The following is a 24,202-nucleotide window of genomic DNA, read 5'->3' as shown; positions in this document are numbered from 1 at the left end:
GCATACACAGCTGACAACATTCAAAACCAGCTGGCAAATGTTTGGATTTCCTCCAGATTCTCATAGATGTCTTCCTTATGGCAGACAAAGGTAACAAGTGTAGTAAGAAGGGCCAAAGATCCTCGTTTTTCTCCCATCCCTTGTTTTATCCATCAGAATGATTATTGCTAAGGACACATCATCATTTTCTTTCCTTAAATGTCATGAACTGTTGAATTTGAGGAAGAGATATAATAAAGTTTTTTTAAGATCTTCATAAGCATAGTACAGGATGGAAAAGAAACACTGTTCCTACATATCTAATTAAAACCTTGCAAAACGATTACACTGAAAATGCATTTCCCTACTTTTGCTTGAAGGGCACTGCAAAGTCACTACTCCAAAACCTGAAGCCTTGATTTATTGTCATCAGAAATACCAGAAAAATCCAGAAAACAAGTCCTTAGGCAAAGGACTTGTCTCNTTCATACACCTGCTGCAAAAGGAAAGACTTCAGTCAGGCACCACTTGACATTAAAACCTGCTTGTCTGCCTAGCAGAAAATCTGTGCTTGATACACAGCCATCGTTGTCTCTGTGCTTGCCATTCATTTAAGACTACCCATAGTTTGTAGCTACAGCTCAAATCAGCAAATGGAAGAAAGGCTTGGCAGCCCTGAATGCACAAAACATGGGGCTCCGCTTCCCTCCCACAGCACACTGGTACTGCTGCCACAATTGGCTTTTCTACATGACACTGGTGACAGAAAAATAGAGAATGTATCACCCATCCTTTGATATTACTGATGTGCATCCTCAAATTGGAGGTGTGCTTGTGAGCCCAAGCACGGTTGCTTCTCTCAAATGTGCAGCATTAGCCCTGTGGTAAACAGTTTCCCTAGTTGTATTCAGTTACTAAATGCAGACCTGAGAGAGACAGAGATCATATCCTCTGTGAAACACGGAGACTTCTTGAGTGATACGAGCCCCTTCTATTTATCCACACTTTATTTTTTCTGTATGTAGCTACAAGTGTACAGAATTTTCTAGTTCTTATCAGCAGTGAGGTGTTTCCTATCAACACAGGTGAAAACTTTCAGCTCTTGATCTCACTGTTTTAAGGAGGAGAGATAAAATACTCCCTGGTGATGGAGGTCTTGCTGCTGAGTTGTCCTAGATGACAGAGCTGAAGGACCCTTGTGGAGTGCATCTATACCATTCTGGATGCCAATCAGGAAACAAGATGCTGTTTTTGGTGAACATGATTCTCTACTTGTGGAAATATGTTTTGACACATGCATTTTCAAGACTTTAAGCATGACCAGAAGCAAAAGCCCTGAAAGGGTTGTGTATTATAAAATGAGGTCATGTCATTGCTTAGTACTCATGGTATAGCAGGACCCAGGGACCTCAGTAAAACTCAGGCTTTCATTTGAACACTTTTGAGTCCTTTATCCTGTTTACCTGTTAATATAGCTCTTATCTCCTGTTTAGCCTCTTGCAACTTTGTTTTTTTTCCCTTTCTTTCTCAGGGTCTTATCATCTCCTTCTTTGTCTTGTTAGCAGAGAAAGCAGAAACAGTGTTTAATTTATTGGAATTTCAAGGTTTTATTTTGTGACTAAGTTACAAAGAAAACCCCTTGCTAGGGAAAATTTTCTTTAGCGGCTTCTGTGCCTGTGATAGGAATAGTTTGAGCAGGCAGCAATTTTTAAAGGTAGTTTCTGAATAAACAATTTCACTTGGAATTTCATTTGCTTGATTCCCTGATGATTTTGAAAGCACCGATTGCAAAAGTTGTCCTTTGACCTAATTAATACTTAACTACTCTCTTTTGCAAACAGATCTTCATTCTGAACTTGCAGCTCAGCTGCCTCTGTAAACAGGACAGCCCCATAAATCACCCAAGGTCTGAATGAGGAACTGGGGGAGACATAAATGTGCAAGAGAAGAGGAAGGGGGTGAGTTATAAAATTAGCTGGGGCATCCAAGCAGGCCTTTTCTAGGCATTCCCTCCTTGTTAAAAATGCATGGGCTGAGGAAATCCTGGGTAAGAAGCACTGGCCAGCTCCATTCCCTGTAATGTGATGACAGTGACATGTTGAGAAGCCTTGAGGGAGGAAACCTCTGAAGATATATGAAGGAATAACTGCAGGTGGTGGTGGCCTGGGTGTGCAAAGGCCCATGAGATGCTAAGGCTTCACTAATGTCATCCTCCTCTCCCCGATCTCCCTCAGCACAAGCCCCACTGCTTGTATCCCCTCTGATTCTGAACAGCTGTTTCAGGACCTCTCCTGAATCATCACACAAAGCCTGTTCCAGTCATAAATGACTAATGAAAGTGAAAGGGGTATGGGACAGGATACGGGTTTCAAAATCTAAAACAAAGTTCTGAGATAAGGGGAAGCTGTGGTCATTCAGCAAGCAAACCTTGGGCTAGGAAGGAATGTTCTAGGGAGAGCAAATCAATGAATAAATAAACAGATAAAGTGCCTATGTGGAGATTTAAATAAGGAGTCAGCTGAGCTATAAAAACAGGAAGTCGTTAACATATGAGGAGAAAGAGAGGTTTGTTTTCTGTGCTTAGAGCACTGTCAGCTTGCTGGAATGGAGCAGGATGTGTATTTAGTCTGAGTACTTTCATTTCCACTCATGGGCGCCTTCTGCTCTGAATGGGCTGGGACAGAGAGCTCATGTGCCGCATAGGCCTGGATAGGCCTGGATGGAGACAGGCAGAAATCCAGCTGTACCTGGGCTAAATGCAGCCAGTGTCAGGCTGCAGTGCTGCTGAGGTCATTTTCATTCCTGGTCTAGCTGCTTGTTTGTTCTTAATTAGCCTTTTTGAAGTGAAATAATTTATTGCAATAATTCTGGTTGTATACACCACTGAGTTGTCAGTCTGGAGGAACACAAAAAGCCAAGAAGGATCTGCACGTATTTGCTTTCAAATTCTAGCTCTCCTGCAACAGAAATCACATTATGTGCTTATTGATTCACAAGAATAGCCAAGAACGCTCACATTTTCAAGTGTATTGTATTAAAGGCTCTCCCCCAAATATCCTTAATATTTGTAAGTGTTCCCTGTGAAGAAAAGTTTATGTAACGTGTTTAAATATTTACAGAATACTAAAAAAAGAGGCAAACAACTTAATTAAAATGCTTTCTCGAGTAATTAGGAGCAAATACTTTCCTATCTGCTTTGCATGCTATTTGTCTGGTTCTCTGTTTGATAAAGCCTGCCTGTCTGTCAAACTTTGCTGCAGGTAATTTTTTAGCTCTGTGGGGAAAATCTTCAAAAATTACATCTGAATTTAAAATATTTTGATTATCATTTTTGTTTAGCAAATTCTCCTTTTTACTTCATCTTCTATAGGTCCCAGTAAAGCAGCATCCTGGGAATTTAGGGCCTGAAGATGAAATTCTGCATCAAAGCATTACTGAGTTTCCAAAAACACTCTCTAGAGAACAAACTGAATCAATCTAGAATCAACAAACAGCTCAGTTAATTAATGAGTACACCATAAGGGAGCTTTTTTTAACAATGTTGACTGCTGCTGCCTCAGGACCAATAGCACCAGAAGTTATTGCTGGTTTCAAAGACGTGATTCTTAAGGCTCCCCCAAGGCACCTTTTGCTTACATTAGTTATTGACTACAACTTTTCCTCTTATTCACACCCTAGGGAAAGTATACTTGTTCACTAAATTACTTTTTAAATGATGCTTCTTCATGCCGGTAGCCTGAGGTAGATCAGGGAAGATGCTATGGTGTAAATAATAGCAGACATTGCACTGCATTACAGCAAAGTGTGAGGAAAACCTTAGAGCTGGACACCACCCAAACAGGGCTTCCAAGAAGATTGAACTGGGAGAGCTGCGGACCAGTGGCACTCGCAGCCAGCTGCAGGTCGTGGTCTTAAACAGTGATGATTCAGGGACTATTTTTCTAGTGTAACTTCTACAATTTCCCCTTTGGGTTACTTTGCAGGAGCAGAAAACATTCCTAAAGTAGGATGTCTGTGATTACCAAACATACTTCAGAAGATAAACAGAGTAGGCCATCACATTCTTGCAGAATGACCTTTTCTTGTTACAGCTGTGAGCTAAGAGTTTAAATTATTATCCAAATAGGGTTGAGCTATCTGGATTGAGTTAAAATTCTATCTTTTCGTAACAGGAAATGCAGGTGCTGGATAAACTCCTTAAATCCCTTTCTAAAGAGTGCAGCTGATGATTGCCCTCACCTGAGTCACGCTTTGAGCTCTTCCTTACTGCAACAGCATCCATCATTGACCCAAATTAAGGGGTCTCATAAATGAAAGTGCAAAGTATTGATCTAAATTTGAATGGCAACATTATATAACAGTAAGTCCAAGAGACTGTGCAAGTAATGGGGTTAGCAATAATCAGTTGGTGTTATTGATTGGATCTAGCTAGAATGTGTTTCCAATCTCTACGTGCTCTTAATAACATTTATCTTCAAATTACCTCTACCGTAAATATTTCAGTGGGGACTCACTGATCTAATGTAAACTCTTAAGTTTAGGAATAATTAATGGTCAGGGTTGTGGAATGGAGAATAAAAATAAGATATATGTTCCTGTAGTAGCATTTTTAACTGGATTTTTTAAAGGTGTCATGGGCTGCAGGATAAGGGTGAAGTTGGACAAAGAACTTTGTTTCTGGGGCACTGTCTCTACCAAGAGCTCAAGCAGATAGGATGGGAAAGGATCCTGCAGAATTCAGCCTCTGCTCCCAGCATGGTGAGATCTGCTACCAGTGAGGCTAGTGTTGCCTATGACCATGAAGTTAAACTCAGTCATTTAATGCTTTTATGTTTATGTCTAGTCTTCTTAATTTGCTGTAAATTTGAAGAGACTTTTTGCAGAACAGGCATGGTGACAGGGTGTGACACAGGCAGCCACAATCTGCTGGCAGGGAAAGCCCTCTTGCCACCAAGGCTCAAGCACAGCCACAGGAGCCTGATGCAGCTTGTAGCTGAGCGTGAGGATGAAGTTTCTTTTGATCTCCTCCTGACATTACTACTATTGCTTTATTTTTTTTATCCAGTTTCCCTAAGCAAGCGCTGCTGTGCACTTCACATCAGAGAAACTTTGCCCAGTGACTGTAATCAGAGGGGGATGTTGGTGGCTTCAGTCTCCAATAGAAATCTATTGAGTTCTGCCAGGTTTGCCATGGTGAGAGGGGCACCAAATTTGCAATTTTCTTAAGATGCTCTGGGGCTGATTTTGAGAACATGACACTTCACTCTTCACATTAGGGAGTAGACTATAATTGTGACTTTTTGATGTTACATTTAATCTTATTTAACATATAGAGGAAAATGCATCAGTTGCTTAATTTGCAAACTATTCCACACTTGGTATTGATACATTGAATAATGTATCAGGAAAAAAAGTATATACATAATTTCTGCATGGCTAGGATCTGCTTTAGTTTGTTCTTTGATGTATAATGAAAATCAGGCTCTGAGATATGCATCAGATTATTGCATGCAAAACTTGTAGAAAATCTTATCTGGTTTACCTTTATAAAGTAAAAAGGTAGATTACATTATTATATTATGTTGACCTTATACTGAGAATTTAGTCTGTCAAATATTGTTAATGTTTTCTTTGCATCTGTTGTAGAAATAAACAGAAGCATTACTTTTGGAGTGACCCAAGGCATCAGGCTTGAGTCTCCAACGTAGATGTGAAAGAATCCACGTTCAATTATCAAATATCTCAAAATTTCCAGTATGTCACTGGGTTTTGTGGCATCATCTGCTGTCCTGTCTAGTCTGCTTACAAGTGAGCAACACGACGTAGACTTCTCCAGGTCCCTACAGTGAGCTTCATCTTTGATTTTTCTCAATGGGACCTTCTCATCTCCTGTACAATCATGGCTATGATAAGTTGACTTGTACCCAATGCTGTGCTCTGCTCCCGTATTTCTGCCCTCCTGTGTTTTGTGGCCTATAATTATTGTAAGGCCTTGGAAGAGTATTTTATGTACAATTTGTCCAACTGATTCAAGTGGAGTTGTGTATCTGGCTTTCTAAGTTTCATGTTGCTTAATAGGGATGTTGCTGCTGACCTTACCAGCAAACTATCTACCTACTTTCAGTAAATCTTGTTTATAACATTAACTCCAGAAGTAAAGGTCTACTTTTCCATGATCATAGGTAACTGTAACTGGCATGGAGAATTTATTTAATTTTCTTGAAGGAATAGGGCTGATGTGCTTTTATTAATCTCCTTACATATAGGGAGTGTGCCTGAGGTTTCTGGATATAGCTGAGTACAAATACTTGGCAGGGGTGAATGGCAGCACTCTCTGGATACTCTACCTCCAAAATAAAATCTGCAAAAACTGTTAAGATCTCCATATCCTCATAGGAATTATTTCAGACAGAAAAGGGAAAAATCTGGGCTTTTGATTCTGCAGGTCAAGAATTCAAAAGTTATATACAACACCAGATCCAATGCTAGATCCTTAATGGATTGCCGATGTTTCACAAATACAAATTATCTTTTAACTCAACCCAGATTCTGGGATCTCCACAACTTCCTGAAAGCCTATGACAGTTTTTCTCTGAAGCCTGTGGTTGAGGTTTGAGGTTCAGCCTCAACACTCCTATTGGCAGACTGCATCATGTGGCAGTGCCATTCTTGAAGTGCTGACTGGGCACAAGCTGATCCAGCTAGTTCAAATTCTCTGAAACTTTCCAAGAGAATTGTCTTTCTATAGCAGATTTTATGACATGTCAAGTATTGTCCATGCATGCAGCTGTAAGGTCTTGCTAAATCAGACATTGCCTATCTTCTCTCTGCTAACACAGAGCTATACATAAGTATATATGGATAGAATGAGTCTGCATTCTAACTAATTGACAGAAAACTGTGAATCCACACCTCATCTGGATCAAACTCTGTCAAGCATATTAGTAGTTGACTCTGCAATGAAGGTGGATGGAATGAAGGACTGTACAACACAGCCAGTTATTCTGAACTAGTGGAAAATAACCCGTAGCTTCAGCTTGTAGCTGAACTAATACCTCTTAATTACAAATAACTGAATATCAATATTGACCCACAGTCTGTAACAAGACCCTAGGAAATTCCTGACAAACCTGAGCTGTCAAGCATCATGACACTTCTGAAACATGTTCTAATTCTCTGTTTCAGCAATGGGGATTTACAAAGCTGAATCAGCCAGAGAACCCGGGACAGCTAACTTCCATACAATCCTTTGCTGTAACCACTTGGCAGATAAAAGTTTTGGGTAGTGTTCTTGCTTCCTGACCGTTTGCTTGTTTGTTTATTTTCTTGTACAACATCAAAATGCTTCAACATTATAGCTGTGAGAGTTTGAAATCCTATTTGCAAGTCAAACTGTTTCAAAGTAGCCCTGAGGGGAAGGAAAACAAATATTCCCTTAACCTTCATTCTAATTATATCAGTCATTAAAACACAAGGAACAAAGAACAGTGTTTATTAAAACTCCCTTTTGTTGATAGCTCTTCTTTAAAGTGTGATTCATCCCAACATCTGTTTAGTGGAAAAAATCTTTGTGGAAGGGAGGAAGAGAAAGCTTCTAAATAAAGGTCAGTTAGCAAAATGTGTGTTTTTTTGGTTTTTTGTTTTTTTTGTTTTTTAATATTCAGATACTCCTTACAATCTTCCATACTGTTTGTAGAGAGAAGAGTTACTTTAAGAATGCATTTCCATTGCAGCTCTCTGCAATTGTCTGACTTTATGTAGTCTACTTAAATGCACATTCCTGATGAAATCCCTGAGTCTTTGGTAGTTGCTGGTAAGACCTGGAACTGGCACTGTGTTCTTCAGACTAGCAAATAGGAGCAACAGGAATGGTTTCTTCCCACTGAAGGCTTAATTTCTCTTTGCTGTGACAACTCTTGATTCAATAATTAGATATTAATTTTTTTATTTCTTGAAATTTTTAGCTCAGCTGCCTCTTCTTCAAACAATGAAGGGGCTGGACAGACTTCTGCTCTAAATATATTCACTTTTTCTATAGTTCTCTTCTTTACTGCAAGTTTCAGCTTCAGAACAGAAGCAGATGTGCTAGGTTTGCGACCTAAGTGTCTTGCACTGAGTTCAAAATGTCCATGTTGTGCTTTGGAAAGATCAGTTTCAGGCATTTCAGGCTATCTGATGATCCATGGGGACTGATAGGAGAAGAGGAATGCTGCTTTTTAGCCAAGGTTTGCAGTAGCATGGAGACTTCTTTGTTAATTAAATAGCTTTCCACAGTGGTGACTAGATCAGACCGCTGTTCTCAGTTCCTACAGCACTTTATTACTGAATCTGGAACCCTTTATTAGGTTCAGTTTTCACTTTTAGCTTTCCAATTGGTAGGCTTTCTTATAATTAAGAGCTGTAAAACTCCTAGTAACTTCAGTATTTCCTCTAGAGGTGATTCCTGTTTCCACTTTCGCTTTCATAGTCAACAGAAACTATCATAAAGATTTGGAAAACAGTGTAGATATTTTTAAGCAATATGTAACTCTACAAAAAAAAAAAAAAAAAAAAAAAAAAAGTGAAAGTTTAGTACACTACTAGACTGTCTAGTATAGACAGTAATAATTAGCTTCCCTGTCTTGGTGTTTATCCTACGAGGTTTCCAGCTGACTTACAGGCTGACTGCTACAGGCAAAAAGAAGCAGTCAGAGCAATTGCCATGGGAATAAAGGGTTTTGGCTCTGAGAGAGGTGCTGTGCAGTACATCTCTACTGCATGGCACCTGTCTACCTTTGTATGGAAATACACGTTGCTCTTGATGAACATGACAATGATAGCATATGCTGTTGAGGTTGTCCTCCTAAGTTGGGGAATTCTAGCAAGTAGGTTACAGAGGCTTGTCTAAAATCCAGGTCACACCTGACACAAGGAAAGATAAAGGAGATGATTTCTGGGAAGCTACAGGTCCCAGCAGTAAAAGAGAGAGTGAGAACAAGCTCCTTAAGTCGAGTTCTTGAGGCTCCATGGTATACAAGTGTCAGCTGGTATCTTGAACTCTGTCATGTTTTGTGGCTGTGAGCATGAAGACCATTCAGACTGAAAAGAGCATGACAAGAGTACCAAGTGTAGGGCTGATGGTATGTAAACAAATCACTCGGGGAGCAGGTGGAAGGCAGTGGGGGCCAAGCACCTTAACCCCACTCCAAGCATATCTACTGCTCCAGCAGCAGAAGGTGGTTGCAGTGAAGTGCCAGGAATCCCAAGGCAGCTCAGAGCTACAGCTCTGACATGTAGAGCCCTGTCATTGGGTAGAGGCTGAGGCTGCCAAAGCATTTCTGCTATGCTTAAAATTTCTTCTTCTTTCAGTAGAGGGATGGAATCATTTACTCTTGGCCTCTAAGACAAAAGTGGGTAGGGAGTTAGAAATTCTCCTGAGCAATGTGCTGTAGAGGAATATTGAGACTGAAAGGATCAGAAGCTGGCTTCTGTATCTAACTTCCTGGAGTTACTTAGTAAATGTATCTTATCTCATATAGCAAAATAGTTTTGATTCATCTTTTTTCTATGTCTGTGTCTATTTTCCTTAATGAAAAGACTATGTAAATATATAAATTAATTGATCTATTTTAACAACAAAACATGATCAGATACTGTTAGTATTATTGATATCTGCTGTGAATGCAGGCTTGCTTTTAAAATCTCCTTTGTTACCTGGCAGGATGGAATACCTGGTTACCTGGCCACCTGGAATATCTGTTGATTTGCACCACCCTATTCTATATCTGCTGTATCCATTGCTTTTTTCAGTGAATATCAGAGGATATAATTTGGTTAAGACAGATTTATATTACTGGAGAGCACAATTATTGTACAATATATGTTGTACGATATAAAATACCATGCATCAAAAATCACAAATAAAAAGGCTCTGAATTTTACAAAGTCAGAGGCTGACTGGATGGAATAAGAGAGAAGCCTTCCACTAGAACTCAAAATTAAGGAAAATTATATTGAAGACAAAATGCTTGAGGTTGTCTAAATACACACATCAAGTAAAGGTTTTTTCTTGTTTGTTTAATTGGGTAATTAATAGATTCTGTTGGTGCTGACACGGATAGTAGTGCACTCAGTTCTGGTTGGATGAAGGGCCTTATTCCTTGAAGGCAGGTTTCTGTAGAGAAAGAAAGAAAGCACTTCAGATTTTGAAAATCAGTGGCAGAACTCAAACAATCCCAAATTACGTATATTCAGAAAAATAAATATGACCTAATTAAAAATGTGAACATAGAGGTAAAAGCACCAGTTGCATTCCATAATTGCCAGCAGTCAATGTTATTGCATGCAGAAAATTGACTAGCACATCCAGTATAAATTATTGATGTACTTATATTGACTTATTTTGACTTTGATGGATAGAAAATGTGACACTATTGTAATACACATATTGTATTAATAACATAACTAATCAAATATAATTTTTAACAAACTATGACATAAGGCCTTAAATTATTGATGGAGAACAGTTTAGAGATGGTTAGTGCATTAGTTGAATGTGTTCATTTCACTGACCATTTGGTCTGGTCCCATCTGCCATGAGTTAGCTTCCTCATCTCTCTAGTACCCATTCAGGTGCATTTGGAGCAGCTGGGATATTAGTTCTCTGTGGAGAAATAAGATATCACCACAACTCGCCAATGCTCCCTGCAGTTCCATGTTCCCCAGCAGCCTCTTCAACAATAGGACAAGGCCCTTCTCAGTTCCAGGTCTAATAATTTAATCTCATAAAACAATGTAACTTAGTCCCTTAGAGGGCTTTGCCTTATTAATAAAAAATGCGGGCATACAATTTACATTGTTACAGTGACATTCTTCATATTGTGGTTTGTTTGTTGTTTTTTTGTTCTTTTTTTTTTTTTTTTTTTTTTTTTCATTCTATCAAAAGCTTCTAGAAAAACCTTAAAAAAAGGAATTCAGTCAAGGATATAATGTGATCTCTTGAGCTCATGGGCCTAGGATTACATCATGAAAATTAGGAAAGGCTGGGAATAAAGTAGGGAGTGTATGTGAGAGCTGGTTGGGGGTTCCACACTGAAGGAAATATTTTGTTATTAATTCTTTAGTTCCATGATTCTAGAAACAGAGCAGAAACAGCAAAATGAGAAAAGCTCACTGCTGAGCTATCTTTGCTGTTGAACATTGTAATATCAAATATGCCATATAGGTTTGATAATAATAATAGCATAATTTAGCAATCTGCTGGATGACAAACCAAGACGATGTGGATTTCTGCTCTAAAACAAGTGGCTTCCCATAACTTTTACTTAAGCTATGCAGTGCAAACTGGCTGTCTGCTGCATGCAGTGTGTGCAGGCTGGGCTCACTTCCAGGGAAGTTTTAAGTCAGAAGCTGTTCTTTACTGTTAACCCTTAGATAGTATCTAGAGAGGAATGTCAAGCTAAACAACTGAATGCAAGCTTAAACAAGACATTAGCTGATAGCAGGCAGCTCTTGAAACAAAATACTCCTTGTTGTCAAACATTACTTGGGGTGGTGGGAAATGATGCTCATCAGTGGACAGCTTACAGGAGCTTCCAGAACACCCCCTCTCACCCGCTGTTATTTCTGCTCTATGCCTACTATGAAAATGACTATGTTTTCTGGCACTGGTTTTCAGCCTAGGCACATCCTCTTTCTGCTTAAAGAATTATATATATATATATATATATATATATATGAAATACTCCCACATGGTCTGCTAGACTGGATCAGTGTTCCCATCTCTGTAGCACTCCCTGTGCTTTCAGTGGGTCTCTGCCTTAGTTTATATGTAGCCAGCTAAAAGACTTCAAAAGCTGGAGAGTCAAAAGCTGGAGAGTCAAAAGACTCCAGCTTCGATAGTTACCAGCAGCACTCCAGGCACTAGTCAGAGGGTGAAGTCAGCCACTGAATGAACAGAAAAATATGTCAAATAACTCTTTGATTATTTCTGCCAAAAAGTTACTTATTTTTGTGTTCCCATAGTAAAAGAGTATATGATTTCCATTGTCCTTCCCTTAAGTAGGCTGCAATTACTGTTCTTATCAGAGCAGAAGGAGGCGGATCTGAAAAAGCAGAGTAATTTCAGGATATATTAAAATGGCAAGCCACTGTTTATAACAGACCCAAGAGCAAGCAGAGAAAAGGTAACTGGTATTTCCATGTGGCTCCAGATAATCAAGGTAGCAATTCTGCCTTGTCTACTGTCTGAAAATAATCCAAAAAGAACTTCTCCAGAGCAAGGTTTTCTGTCCTCCTCACAAATGAGATCTTATGAAGTGCAACCGGGAAACAGTACGTCCCCTCTGTTGCATGATTTATCTGATGTGACTAATGCACAATGCAGGAAGCTGTGATGGGATTTCTAGTTTCCAGATTCAGTGGCACAGAGTGAGATGTCTGTGGTTCTCCAGCTCAGCCATTTGCTGGGGGAGTGTTTGGGAACTTCTCAGAGCACAAAATAGACTATTTCCCTTTTGATGAAAATGCCACCTTTGGTTCCCTATCTTTGTCAGACATGACTCTCAGGGTAGATTTAGTCTAGGTATTTGGAAGAAATTCATTACTGAGAGGGTGGTGAGACTCTTGAACAGGTTGCCCAGAGAGGTTGTGAATGTTTCCTCCCTGAAAACATTCAAGACCAGGCTGGATGGGGCTTTGAGCAACCCGGTCTAGAGGAGGTGTCCCTGCCTACAGCAGGGGAATGGAACTACATGATCTTAAAGGTCCCTTCCAGCCCAAACCATTCTATGATCCTATGACTCATAAAAGCACTTCTGAAGAAATGATTTCTCCTCAGTACACCAGATGTACAAAAATGGATGAGCATTTTCACTTTTTTCTTTTTAAACAATGAAAAGAGTCCATTTTCCACGAGACAGCAAAACCATCACATGTGGGCTCTGTAGAGCATTCAAATATCTTAGATTGAACATAGCTGTGATATCAGTATGAGATTCTAGGAAGCATAGTACAAAGTACAGAACAGACAAAAAATTGTTTTCCTACTGCTGCTGGCAAAAGTAGTACTTATTTTGGTATTCTAACTGCTAGAGAACATATGATCTCCAACTGTTTCTTCCAGAAAAATTAGAAATTGTCAAGTGGCATTCTGCCTTCTTCCCAGATTTCATGGAAACAGCTGCCTACAATTTTGCACTGCCTCACCCTTCTGCTGGAGCCTGGTGTTTAGTCATAGAATCATAGAATGGCCTGGGTTGAAAAGGACCTCAAAGATCACCTAGTTTCAACCCCCCTGCTATGTGCAGGATCACCAGCCACCAGACCAGGCTGCCCACAGCCACATTCAGCCTGGCCTTGAATGCCTCCAGGATGGGGCATCCACAGCCTCCTTGGGCAAACCTGTTCTGACACGTCACCATGCTGTGAGTGAAAAACTACCTCCTAATATCTAATCTAACCTATCTAAGCCATTCCCCCCTGTCCTATCACTATCTACCCTCATAAACAGTCATTCCCTCTCCTGTTTATATGCTTCTCTCAAGTACTGGAAAGCTGCAATAAGGTCTCCCCAGAGCCTTCTCCTCTCCAAGCTAAACAATCCCAGTTCCCTTAACCTTTCCTCATAGGAGAGGTGCTCCAGCCCTCTGATCATCTTAGTGGCCTTCCTCTGGACCCGCTCTAAGAGCTCCACATCCTTCCTGTACAGAGGGCCCCAGGTCTGGACACAGATGGGGGCTCACAAGAGCTGAGTAGAGGAGGACCATCCTCTCCCTGATGACCACCTCTTTTTTAATGTAGCCAAGAACACAGTTGGCCCTCCAGGCTGCAAGCACAAGCTGCTGGCTCATGTCCAGTTTCTCCTTCACCAGGACCCCTACATCCTTCTCCACTGGGCTGCTCTCACAGAGCTCTTCCCCAGTCTCTATAAATACCTGGGATTGCTCCGACCCAAGTGCAACACTCTGCACTTGGCCTTATTAAACCTCATTAGGTTTTCATGGGCCCACTTCTCCAGCATATCCAGGTCCCTCTGGATGGCTTCCCTTCTTTCCAGTGTATTGACTGCACAGCTCAGCTTGGTGTCATCTGCAGACTTGCTGAGGCTGCACTTGATGCCATCTTCTACGTCATTAATAAAGATGTTGAAGAGCATAGTTGCAGGCTTATGTTTTTGCACTTCTATTTAAACAACATCTACGTGTTTTTAGTCTAGGCAGAGTAAAACTTTCTGCAAGGACTTGAAATTAAGGGCAAGAAATGTGTAGTACGATTGTCAGAATACACATGAAGGAAGACTGAGGTGTGATGCTCCAGGTTTGAATCAAAGGGTTTATCCATATTGGTAGAAGTTATTAAATATTTGTACAATTTCACAAATATACAACATGAACAGCCCAATTCATGGAAAGAATATGGGAAAAGATCTGTAGTGCTTTTCCTTTTTTCTTCTTAACTATATTGTTTATAATTAAATTCCTTGTTCCCATGTCAGAGAAAGTTATGTCTCTTGATTGTCTATCTGTATACTTAGCTTAAAGCAGATTTCTCATTGTTATCCAGATCAGTCTGTGGCTGGGGCAAGATTTATGTTCCTATATATTTGGTTAATGATGCCTTCTCAAAATTATTCCTGGTTACTATTGGTTCCTGACTGCAGTATTCCTAGAGAAGCTTTCAAACCTGAGGTAAAATGTTGTGCAGAGCAGTTTTTGCAAAACAAGCTTAGTTTTAAAGGAGACTCTTTCAAATATTAAGATTTCTCTGTGATAGACACCAGGTAGATACATGTAACTGATCTTTACATGTTATGACTTTGGAGATAGGAATGAAAACTGACTCCTGTTTCATATTTCAGGTGAAAGTTGTAGTGCTGTCTCTCTTTGGAGGTGACTTTGTAATTTCTGCATAGAGGACATAAGGACATACAGTGCAGTCCCCTCAGGTTTCAGTGTTATAGGACATACAGCAATGTGAAAGCATTAGTTTAACTTCAGCAGTGTCTTATGCGCAGCATGCAATCTAGAAGATATCTCAGGGTGGGATTTGTTTACCCATACAGGCTGTACAGATTGAAGCTCCAGAACCTATTCAGAAATACTGGCCCAAATCCTCTGCCTTGCTGGGAAGGGTGATAATGGGCAGCTCACATTTCACTGAAGGTCCTTCCCACTCACACAGCAGTGACAGCACTGTTCTGTCTGTCAGCCTCCCGTGGCTCAGTTTTAAAAAGTACATCTGAAAATCTGCTGTGATTTTATATGCAGATATCTGAGTCTTTTGCAATGGATACATGGAGGCGGAAAGGGTGTTGTGCCCTGGCCTGTGTTCTGCTAAGCAAAATGGGCCCATCCTTTGCCTCAAGCAGGGATGTGACATCTTATAATAAAGATATGTCCACTTGGTACCAGATGAACATGCAAATACAAGCTAGATATTTCCCATGACAGGGAAAAAAAATCATGTTTTCTATATTTCAGGTGATAAATGTAATGCCTTCTCATGCTAAATAACATGAAATTACATCATCTAATGCTTTAGCAGCTTTTGAAAACATAAAACGAATCACTGGGTTTGTTTGGTCAACACAGATGAAAAATTAAAAGGAAGCTAAAATCCTTTTTGTTGATTTTGCTCAGTTTACTGATCCAGCGAGATGCTGCCTAACTTTGAGTATCTGCTGAGGAATAGGGTTTTTTTGCATAGCATATCATGAACAAGGTAATATCTAGAGTTACTGCAATCTCAAATCACTAATTTGTTTTAATGTAACTCAACCCCTCCCAAGATTGCTTCAGAACTACATCAGGATTTGAAGTGCTAATGCTTGCACTGGGATGTTTGCATTAGCAAATAAATCTGGGAAAATGAACGTGTCCATTTGTCTGCCTTGCAGGGATATTCCTGAGGAGGCAGCTGCATGCTGTTCTGTTTCATTGTTTTGTTTTGGGTTTAACCAGCTTGGCTTCCTTTTCAGTCATGCTGCAGGACAGGAAGGCTACATTTCAGCGGTAAAAAATACTTCTTTTTAGCCAAAAAAATGTGTAGGTGCCACCATGGAAATTGCAATGGTATGCAGTGCAGATCTATTTACAGTAGGATGGACCATAAAAACAAATGACAGAAAGTCAGTCATCTTCACTTCACTTTTGAGTTCCACCAGTCAAAGCATCCGATGAGATCATAGTGACTTTTATTGCTTTACACCTTCTGAAAGTGCTAGAATTCCATTCATGAAGTCTAAATTTCCCAGGACCAATAAGCACCAGTGTGTATCGCTTGAAAATGAAATTTTCAGAGGCAGCTCAAATAAATTGTTCAACTCAATGCCATGCTAAAATATGACTCAGACATTCAACATCCAGAATTATACTGAGAAGTCTTAAGCAGGTGGTGAAATTTATGCAGCAGATTGATTATGTATTCAATGAAAAGATGACGCTTCAAGCTTTCATGGGAAAATCGGTGGGAAAATAGTAGAAACAACTTAAATGAAGTAGAAGCGTGAAGTCTTCTTTTTAAAACTGATATGTGATCTTTGAAATTATGTAATTTAGGGGATTAACCTCAAGAATCTAATCTTTAGGAAATGTTTCACTGACAAATGAGACAGAAAAAAATCAAAGAGCTGTAAGTAAAACTTCTTTACTTTGATGGCGACAGGGCACTGAGACAGGTTACTTGGAAGGGTTGCAGAGTCTCCTCTGGAGATACTCAAAACTTGTCTGGACACATTCCTGTGCAATCTACTGCAGGGAACCTGCTTTAGCAAGGGGTTGGACTAAGTGATCCCCTGAGGTCCCTTCCAACTCCTATAGCTCTATAATTCTGTGGCTTAGTGATCTGATTTTGTTTAGATATCAATTGAGGTGACTGAAAACACAAACGAGAATAATAGTAAATGCTATTTTCAAGTAATTGTTTGACTGACTCTGGGTGAAGGCAGATCTAGGAAAGAGGTTGTGTTGCTGCAAATGTGTGTAACTTCTACTTGTTTCCTCTCTAGTCTTTGCCAAACAGTGGATATTTCTCTCTTGTGTCAGTTTTCAGAAGCAGGAATAAAACAAAGGCTTTTAATTTTTACTTGAAAATTGGATACTGCCACCATTCTTCCATTGTTTCATAGACAGATGATGCCACATAAAAGCTATTACATTTTCTTAAGGGATTTCTAGGCCAGGAGGTATCTTGTCTGATTTTGATTTCAGTTTTCAGCTGTTTTCAAAGGACAGCAGGACACTCAGCCTCCTAAAATTACTGTGTCTTCTTCCTTGGTGTTGAAAAGAACAAACTATTTCTAGACAATTGGTTTGGATTTGGGCATCGAACTTATGTTGGTTTGCATTAAATGAGATGTGCCCCATCCTTCCTGAAGATGAACTATGAGCCAATTGCTTGAAAATCTCAGGTATGAAACTAAACAAGTGCTTGAAACACACAGGCTCCTTCTTTTGCTCATCAGAGTGACTGAATCTGTTACCCTGTAAGTACCTTCAGAGATAGATATTTGCCACTTTGAGTCTAACTACAATTACTGCTAGCAAGAGATGTATGTGGCTATTGCGACCAGAATATACCCCAGTCTCAAATGTCTGAATTATTTTTACTTTGAAAGGAGTATGATTAGTTGTAATGAGAATTCAGGATTCAATGAAGGTGAAGTAGCTTAATGGTGAGAATTTAGTGCACTTTTACAATCTGATTACCTTAAAATATCTCAACTTACAGCTTTTTCAAGCAGACATAATGGACCTTATTCAATAAGTTTGCTTAACCAGGTGTTACTTGCAGAGAAATATTACCATTCTTCTAAAAATAAAATATTATGTTTCTGTGTATTACTACTGGCCTTTTTCCTTTTCTTTCTATGAAAAGGATTTCTGATACAGCCCTACAATTCTTTTATCTATTTCTTTAGTTCACTGCAACTAAAGTAACTGGTAGAACTTGCTCTCCCACACTTTGTTATTCATATATTTCTGATGATCATAGTAACTTGGAGTTATTTCAGCTTCCATAGATGCCATCTGGCAAAAATAGCATATAGGAACCAAGAAAGTTGTGTCCTTCTGTGGAAATATGGTCCTAATGAATGAAAACAGGACTGAGACAGTGAAAGACAGACCTTTTAAATCCAGACTTGACTTTTACTTGTTACATTATTTTAAGCAGCTTTTTTCTGCTGCTGCCTAAGGTTCTGAAAAACAGAGCTAATGACACCTCATATTTCAGTACTATATCTATATCTACATATATACTGGGTTTGATAAATACCTGTATCAAATACCTAACAAAGAAATCAATTTTTCCACGTTTAAAGGCAAAAGCCAGAAAGAACACAATAACTGCTATATTGTTATTGTAGGAGGGTGTGAGAACCCAGAGAAGTCTTTCACCTGAGGTTTATGTTATACTGCCTAGTGCTACACATCTCTCTACACATAAACAGAGACTTGTATCTCTACGCTAACTCAAGCTTCCTAATCATTAGTTTTTCAGTTTACATCAGATGAACCTGAAAGCAGCACTTCCACTAGTCTGAAAATAAATGTTTAAAGAAGGACTGCATTGTCCTTTAGGAGGACTTGGGGGTACTGGTGGATGGCAAACTGGATGTGAGCAAGCAATGCTCTTTCACAGCCCAGGAAGCCAACCATATCCTGGGCTGCATGCAAAGGAGCATGGCCAGCAGGTGGAGAGAGGTGATCCTGCCCCTCTACTCTGCACTGGTGAGGCCTCACCTGGAGTACTGCATCCAGATGTGGAGTCCTCAATACAGAAGAGACATGGACCTCTTGGAGCACATCCAGAGGAGGGCCACACAAATGATGCAAGGGATGGATCACTTCTCCTATGAGGACAGGCTGAGAGAGCTTGAGCTGTTCAGCCTGCAGAAGAGAATGCTTTGGGAAGACCTGATAGCAGCCTTTCAGTATCTAAAAGAGGGCTATAAGAAGGAAAGGGTGAGACTCTTTAGCAGGGCCTACTGTGACAGGACAAGGGGAAATTATTCCAAACTAAGAGAAGAGAGATTTAGGTTGGATATAAGGAAGAAGTTTGCTTATAATAAGGGCGGTGAGGCACTGTTACAGGTTGCTCAGAGTGGTGGTGGATGAACCCATCCCTTGGGACACTCAAGGTCAAGTTTGATGGGGCTCTGAGCAACCTGATGTAGATGTAAGTGTCCCTGGTTCATTGCAGGGGGATTAGACTAGATAACCTTAAAATATCCCTTTCAAATTTATTTAATAGTTTACTATCTTTTCCACTGAATATATAGGGGCCTAGGTGACACTCTTAGTCTAAAATTAAGGAAAAAGTTAGAGAAACATAAAGTAAAATGAAACTTTCAATTTGCATGAAAATATTGAAAAAGTAGTAAGGATATAAGAACAGTAAATAGGAAAAATCATTTAAATACATATAAATACATTCATTTTCAGTCTAAAAATGATGTCATTGATGTAATGAAAGGTCTATAGAGAATTTTAAATACCTGTTTCTTGATAGAAAATGCAGACAAGACTAGTGAGGGTGTGAACCATATAATGCCTGGCTGATGGTATCATCATGTGAGAAACACCCTATTATTGAACAATCTGATATCCTGTGCAGAAGTATTAGGCCAAATAAATGACTAGCATGCCAGGGACGACAAAAATCTGTCATCTCACTTTATCAGCATCTATCACTAAGGTTTTTCAGTGTTGCTAATTAGTATGAAACTGACAGCCTATGGAATGTAGGTGAGTAAAGCATGAAAACCTGTAAAATTTTGAAAGAACAAAAAGATTTTGATTATAATGAAATTTCCCTTTGTTTTTCAGGTTGTGATAGAGCTGCTAAAAAGAAAGAACAAAAACCCACATAACTAAAGAGATATGTAAATACTACAAGTTCTCGTCTTCCCTGTATTAATTGTACTACAAATTGAATCTCATTGTCCATACTCACACATTCAAATTGATCAAAGATTTGTCTGACTAGTAGGAAAGACTACAGCTTGACAATACCTGTCAAGTAACACATTTTTAAAAGAGGAGGTGTGCTCTGCCATTTCAATTTGTTGCCTCTTAGTGCATGTAGCAGAAAGAAAAGCTAGCTAGCACAGACACTGAAATGATTAAACCACTGAAATCCAAAACAGATTCAAGATGTTTGGAAAAAGCTTTAAAGGCAAGTATTGTGGTGCCTTAACTGTAAAGGAGAATGTGCTAAATGGTAATGTGACAAGCGTAGTTGAGAACATCCTTTGACTATTGTTGCTTGAGAAGACTTAGGATCCAGGTCATTCCTTATTCATACCAGAGAAGTCACTGGAGTTACTCTGCCTTACTGATGGTGTCATTAGAAGGAGGACATCAATCCCAACTTTAAACTTGCTTTACATTATGATCTGAGTTTTCTTTTTTCTTATATATTTAGACAGTGAACTTTTATTGTTGGAAATAATTGTCATTAAGAGTCAACTTGTGGATAAGATATTTCAGGTAATATTACTTGTAACATTGTAATATTGCTCTTTCTTTTGAAGCCTGTCATAACTTGTGAATGGTCAAAGAAACTTTCCTATAATCCCTGTGCCATACATCCGTATAAGCATATAAATATAGGCATGTGTATGTTTTTGAAAGAGCTTTTAGTGATTGGCGAGGCCAGCACCATCCTTAACAAGCTTGTTTTAGTCTATTACTTCAAATTAATTTTTCAAGACTGGAGCATTAGAGAGTATGTCTGCTGGGACTGCAGTTGGAAAGACAAGTCTGCAGGCTAGGCTATGAAAGAAAAACAGCACATAAGGAAAGGAAACTGCCTAAAGGAAACACACTTCTGTTTGAATAGCAGGAAAGAGGTGAGAGGCAACCAGTAGAAATAATTCTTGATAAAAAAAAGGAGAAGAAAAAATCAAAACTGAGGGAAAGATACAGATCCTCTGTGATATCCCAAACTTAAACAGAGGCTTTGCCTGCATTAGCCTATTTTTCTTAGCACGGTTGACTTTCAAGAGGATCTGGTGGAAAAACAGCAACAACAACAAAAAAAACCTTATTAACTCTAAAACTGCAAATACTTTTGGGGACTGTACCCTGACCTACAACAGATATACATCATGGGGGGCAGGGGATGGTGTAGCTGTGTCTTCAGCCCTCCAGTTTGGTACATCTTCTGTGACATAAGGAAAGGAAATGTCATGTTGCATATGGCTTTGTGCACCTATCAAATTTTTCTCATCATGTTCTGAGTTCCCAGAAAATTTCCAGATTATCATCTGAACACAAAATAGTTCTATTCATAGGACAGAATAGTAGGAAAAAAAAAAAAATAACAACCTGGAGACTGTTGAAAGTATTCTGAGATTGTTTGCTTGATTATTTTCCTTGTCCTTCTGATTTCTGGACTTAAATGCTCAATGTCACAAGAGTCAAGTGCAATGAAAGCAGGTAGCGTGCAATATTCCCAAATTAAGTACTTCCAACAGAAATATCTGTCCTTGCCAGCTGCCTGAGCCTCAGACACTTTATGATGTCTTTTCCAGGTCCTCATACTTGCTCTGTGGTTGTTTCCATGGACTCAGCTGCTTCCAGAGGCCCCAAGGAAACCCAAGTCCGAACCCTAATGTAATACTGGGAACAAACAGCAATGGAAACATTGAAGAGATTTGTATGTATCTGTCATGTCCCAGACCAGGTTCAACATATTATCATGAGCTCCAGTTCTTTGTACTTTGATGCAGGTAAAAGGATCTGCTTTTTGCTCCAGATCCCTTTCTTTTATCTCCCTCTGTGCTGAGCATATTACCTGTAGTTCTCCAGGTTTTGCTCTAATATGTGAACTTCCACTTTCAAACTCGTGCTTTCATCCCAATGTTAATCTTGTTTTACTTCTCTAGAAAATATATTATTAATTTAGCCAGTATATACCACACATTTAATGTGTAACATTAAAAAAAACCCACCAACTAACTATGACTGAACAATAGTTAATGTGACCCTCATAATTCTCTTCCAGAGTCAAGAGAAGCAGCTCAAACTTACACAGCCAAAAATGAAGTACAAAATGAAACATCATAAAAATGAATAGAAGTTGGTAAGGCTACTGTTTTGATCTAACAAAGAAATCTTCCTAGAGAAATCTGTGAAAGTGCATCTATTCTCCGTCATGTAATTCTTTGTGGAAGCACCATCTCAGAGTACGTACGTGCATACACGCATGTGTGTAGAGGCACTTTAAATGCTTTAATTGTACACTACTCTCTTTCTCTCCCAAAGGTAAAATGGGAATCATTTGAATAGATTGCTGTCAATTCAGTGGTCTAAACACTTAAATCCTTCTCCGCAAACTGACTGCATTTGAACTGGACATACATATTTTTTCCTAAAGTGATCAAAGAAAAAATAGTTGAAAATTGAAGCTATTTCCATTTTTAAAATATGTTTAACAGTATAATTGCTGCTAAACCTGCTCTTCCCCCCAATCAAAGAGAGAGAGAAAGAGAACATTTGAGGATATGAAATGTCATTGAAGCTCTGAGAAAAAAAATATTGAACTGCTCTGTAACTAGCAAAGCATTGCTATAGCAAAACACATACTAGTGAGTTGGAATCATATCATTCTGAGCATCTGCACTACTCCTCCTTGGAGAGTGCATACTAATCATCTCTCTTCATGGTCAGTAACCACATAAGGACAACACCAGACGATGCCAGTGGTTTTGGTCCTGTAGCATTTATATGCTTTCCTGCAAAGATAGTCATGCCAGATAATATTCGTCAACCTTGTCTTTGGTCTTCTCTCTTGATTGAGGCAGATGTTTATTTTCCATCTGCACTATATGTCAGTGCAACTGCAGCCTTCATCTGGCAAAGGGTGCCTGTAATATTATGAGGCCATCGCATAAGCTGCTGGAAAGATTACTCTTGTGAATAAAATCAGTTTATGGCTAAAAACATTTATTCTTCATTTTGATAAGCCCTTAACAAATGAAAATTTGCTTCCTTACACTTTTGCCAAGCATAGGACCGTGTTTATTTCTAGCTATATGGGTCACGAAGGATTCCCAGCTGTTAGATAGAGTCAGTTGTGCATTGCTGCACTCAACAACATCTGTTTCACAAAAACAGTATCCAGCTTTTAGCGCTCAAATGGAGGTTATACCATATGCCAGCAGACCACTTAGTTTTTACCTTGGGAACCAACTTTACACTAGTCAAGGTAACAGAGGAAGTACTGAGTATTTAAATGCTACCAGGCTTCAGTCACATCTTCATGTGCTCTTGTCATTTCCAACTATATATAGTAAAATTAGTTCCAAGCATATACTGCAAGCTGTTCCTCTGTTTAATTATTAACTGGAAGAAAGTTTGTTTGCAAAACAGTTAAAATGTTTTTTGTGATAGATTCTGATGTTGAAAGTGGTGCCATAAGATGCTTCTGCAAATACAGAACCTTGTTAAAATGTCAAATAATATCAGCTATCAACAAAGGCAGATCAGGTTGAATACCCTTTAACTACTGAGTAGTGCTAAAAAGCCATACTACCATGGTGCTCTTCAGAGTCTCACAAAACATTCAAAATGCCTGGCAGTGTTATATTACCAGGATGTTGGCTATTATGATTTATGTTGTTCCACCAACTGTCTTCTATACTCTCATTTGGTTTTAATCACTTAATGGGTCTCTAGAAATAAAGTTTTAAAAATAGATAGATAAATTAGATCAAAGGAAATGCCAGTGATGGGTGAATCATTCTCTAAGAGGAATACCAAAGCATTTTCTGCCCTTAATGGTGGTGGGAGGACAGTTGTTGCTGGTAACATTGCACAGTATTATATTGCAGTTAGTGATGCAGCAAGGCAGGTTTTCTAGACAATTATTCATTTTTATCATAAATGTTTTGTTGCAAAATTCATTCCTTAATGCCTACTAAGATGTTTCCAATAGCACATAGATTAATTTTGGCATGTATTCCAAAATATACTTTATTATACTTAACTCTACCAAACAGTAGAGTGAAAATATGGATTATACCAATGAACTGAATGATTGAGTTAGCTTCCATAAACATAATATTACTTATAGATACTTTAATTGGCTGCAGCATGGTAATTGCTCATTGAATAAAAGCCAATCATGATACTACAGGCCACTTTACTCTAAATCCCATCCTTAATTTGAAAAATTAGGAACAAAATGAGTTAAGCTAAAATATAGAACAGTTTATTTACCAGCAAGTACATAATCAAAT

At 39.0% G+C, this 24,202-nt stretch overlaps 2 long non-coding RNA genes across 2 annotated transcripts; both read left to right on the top strand.

Annotated features, from left to right (window-relative positions):
• Nucleotides 1–1,830: 1,830 nt before the first annotated feature.
• Nucleotides 1,831–24,183, top strand: LOC107310218. Its single transcript, XR_001553520.2, has 3 exons — nt 1,831–1,937; nt 21,494–21,691; nt 21,967–24,183. It is a non-coding gene; the product is annotated as an uncharacterized LOC107310218 (long non-coding RNA).
• On the top strand, nt 4,610–5,172 carry LOC116652966. The gene is made up of 2 exons (XR_004306236.1): nt 4,610–4,737; nt 5,045–5,172. It is a non-coding gene; the product is annotated as an uncharacterized LOC116652966 (long non-coding RNA).
• Nucleotides 24,184–24,202: the final 19 nt, after the last annotated feature.

Source organism: Coturnix japonica, chromosome 2 (assembly GCF_001577835.2).
Source record: "Coturnix japonica isolate 7356 chromosome 2, Coturnix japonica 2.1, whole genome shotgun sequence".
Lineage (NCBI taxonomy): Eukaryota > Metazoa > Chordata > Aves > Galliformes > Phasianidae > Coturnix > Coturnix japonica.
Note: the sequence above shows the minus strand (reverse complement) of the source record. Positions and strands in the feature narration are given on the sequence as shown.